The sequence below is a fragment of the Aplysia californica genome, unplaced genomic scaffold, assembly GCF_000002075.1.
Source record: "Aplysia californica isolate F4 #8 unplaced genomic scaffold, AplCal3.0 scaffold00008, whole genome shotgun sequence".
Lineage (NCBI taxonomy): Eukaryota > Metazoa > Mollusca > Gastropoda > Aplysiida > Aplysiidae > Aplysia > Aplysia californica.
Window position 1 is genome coordinate 1687695 of NW_004797278.1, and position 3892 is coordinate 1691586.

A 3892-nucleotide genomic window follows, 5' to 3' on the forward strand; every position below is an offset into this window, starting at 1 on the left:
GGAGGAGGAGGAGGAGGAGGAGGAGGAGGATGATCTTCTTTTTGTTTCCTTAATGGGCCTTGCTGACCTCACGAAGAAATCTTCGAGCGAGAGCGAGGCTTTTTTTCGGCTCCATTGTCAATATGCTTAGCGGCACCTCCACTCGTCCAAATAACTCCATTCGAATTGCCATTGTTCCTGGACATTCAAACATAATGTTTGAGATCCTCCTTTTCATGACCGCATCTTCGGCAACATGGGCTGAGCTCTTCATTTACAAAGTTCTTATACCATCTTAAGCTCCAATGATGGTCCGACCGCAGTCTTGCTAGCTCAACCTGGTCCCAGCGACATGTAATATTTTGTTCCTGCTTATAAGAGTACCCAGAATACACATCTTCCAGGTGCTGGTACGTAGCTCTACATGGTGGGTCTCTGATTTCCCTCTTGATCATTGGAAAGACTCCTCTGTATGTTGTTGGTCGTCTGTCTCCTTCAATCTCTCTGGCTTCATAAGCAACTTGGTCTGCTGCCTCATTTCCTTCTATTCCAACATGTCTTGGAATCCACTGGATTTTTATTGTGGCTGTGGCTTCACTGAACTTGCGGCGCAAATCAAATATGTCTGAGCTGTTGCCAAGCAGCCCCTTGTAGAGGGACTGTCAGTGAATATCAGCACATTGGTTCTACTGTGGCAATTGTCAGTAATCCATTGTGCAGCATGCAGCAGACATCATTGCCTGGTATTCTTCGTCATACGATGATGTAAGGAATGCGCCTTTAGTTTTAATAATTTCTGTTCGTGGTGCTTAATCATTCATTATCACCACTGCTGCTGCTCCACCCTCGCGGTATTTTGCGACAGCCGATCCATCGGTAGGCACTTCAGTGAAATGTTCAAACTTCTCCGAGGGCACTAAAATTTGAATTATTGAAAAGAGCTTGGCGTTCTGTTTTCAGAGCTTTTAAAATTTTTGTGCTATCTTTGTTAGTTTAGAAGCAGCGATCGTTTTTTGTGAATCAATTTTCGCCCTGATTTGGCCAAATTTTTGCACTGCATTTTGTGCCACCAAAACTCGAAATTTTGCTTCACAACGTCATAAAATCCTTAATAATAGTTGTATCGTGACCATTGAGGTATCATTTTGTTTGCTGTTTTATGTAGAATCAATATATAAAAATAAAAGTCAAGTACATTAAGAGTAAAATTCTATTTATCGTTTAATTACGTCATAATCGTGACGTCGGGAGTCCAATGCCTATTATCCCAACAAAAAAACGGGCACACTTTCCATAATAATGGTCCGATTGTCAGAAGAAAAACATCGCTTATTTTGTTTTAGAGAGTTCTGTAACATGCTATTGGGGAAAAAGGATTAAAATTGAAAGCAGTTTCAATCTTACATGCATAACTCAAGCAGGAGGTTGGCGGGTGCTCTGGGGTGTGGTTTGTTCCTTTTTTCCCTTTTAACAATGAATAACAATCAACCGTCCTTATCTCTCTTCGTTCTTTTCTGTGTATGTTGCTCTCTTGTAACACCTCTAATCTTCGGGGCTTATATGACCTATTTGTGTTGCAAGTGCCGTTAAACCCAAGCATAACACAGACTTGAAGAATATGAAAAAAATTCAACGAGTATGGTAAAAAGCGGGAAATCACCATAGAATATGACAATTACTGAGGGTCATCAAATACAGATTTATATATATATATATATATATATCTATCTATCTATATATATATATATATATATATATATATATATATGTATATATATATAATATATATATATAATATATAATATATAATATAATATATATATGTGTGTGTGTGTGTGTGTGTGTGTGTGTGTGTGTGTGTGTGTGTGTGTGTGTGTGTGTGTGTGTGTGTGTGTGTATACACCATGCAATGACTCATATCCCGAAGAACAGCGACACCGGTTCTATGATCAACTGAGTGACCTTTTAAACACAGTGGATGACAAAGATAGTGTGACAATGATGAGGGACTTTAACGGCAGAGTGGAAACAAGGAAGACGACGGAGGAGAGACACATGCGGCCACACAGTGACAGGGAAACAGATCAATACAGCAACTCGTCATATCAAATACCTTCTTCCAACACAAAAGGAGTCAAGTTAAAACTTGGTACAAATACAATGATCTAAAAATAGCATCACAAATTGATTTTATCCTAGCCAAAAGATCAAAACTGAGAAAAATCTGAGAATGATTCCCATCTACATCACAGACACTGACCACAGACCAGTCATCATGACTATTGACACACCAAACAGGAAAAGGTCAGAAGCAAAGAAACGATGAGAAGTCGTAAATCTCAGAAATATAAATGACAATAACAAGGATAAGATACATGAACGTTTGAAAGATGTATTTCACAAATTTCCCCCAAAATCGGGAGACATGGAAGAGGAATGGAGCCACTTCAAAGCATGTGTGTACAGAGCATTGAAAGAAGAGTTCGGCACCAGGAAAACACGGGGCTGAAAAAGAAAACAACTAAATGGTGGAATGACCAAGTGAAGTCCAACTGAAGAAAAAAGCATTCAAAAAGTGGTAGAAATCAAAGACGGAGGAAGATTACATCCTATACAGAAAGGACCGCCGATATACATCAAGGGTAGTAAAAGAAGCTAAGAACAGGTTCTGGTCAGTATATGGAGAACAGCAGGTAACAAAAGGTAAAGAAAACCTTTGAGAGTTTTACTAGAGAGTTAAAAAAGCATGAGGATGCGGAAAGAACCATTCAACCAAACTGAAATGGTCAATGATGAGCACGGAAAACCCTATTTTCAGAAAGCCAAAGATTAAGGAAAGATAGAAACGCCATTTCCAGGAGCTGCTGAATCCCACAGCAGAAACAACAGCAAACAGCTTCTCACCGAAAGAAACCACTCCAGAACCATCACTACTGCAGATTGAAACCCAACATGTTATAAAGAATAGCCCCACAAACAAGGCGATAGGAGTTGAAAACATCACAGCAGAAGGGATCAAACTATACGGCCATATCGGAGAACTCTGGCTATGGAGGATATTTAACCTGGCCTGGGCGACAAAAACAAAACAGAGCCTACAGAGGAATATCCTTTCCCAGCCGTGTGGATATAACGTTTGCCAAGATACTGGAAATGAAAATGAGACCAATTGTAGAGACTCAACTCAATTAATCCCAGTTTGGCTTCAGAAAAGGCAAGGGCTGTACTGACGGTTTTTTGCATTCGGACAGTTGTGTGAGACTGCCATTGGACATGACAAGACCTCAATATCGTCTTCGTGGACCGAGAAAAGGCATTCGACAGGGTAAATAGATGTCAACTTTGGGAAGTCTTAGAGGTTTTAGTAGCGGTTTTATGGCACTCGCAACTGCATAAGATCACATGAGCGCCAAGGGGTGGATGTCTACAGAGAAGTCCTTACAGGGAATCAAACTTACTCTGCTCACCTTTCTAGCTTCTACAGCACAAAGTCTGCTTAGACTATCAAGGCACCCCGGAAACAGCGGGTCACAAAAATGTGACAAACATACAAAAGAAGTAGAGGAAAATGACGATAGTAAGGATTAGGAAAGAAAAAGGCGCAGTTCCCTGTTGTAGTTGAGGCATGTTATGAGCATGCCAATGTTCGATCAGCCCATTTACAATTCTACTGTGCATTAGAACGTTCCCTGTTTTGGAATGGCATAAAGACACTTCAGTCAATGGCATCGCCCCGGGGTGTAGTCTTAGAGTAATATGGCGTTAAAGGACAATTGTTCAAGAACATCCTGTTTTAAAAAAACAGCCTGTGTGCCGAAAGGTCAACAGAAGGACTATCGGACTGTTTATGAGGAATGTAAACACCTAAACATGATAATCTTCATTTCAAAAACAGAAGTTATGAAGGCAAGAA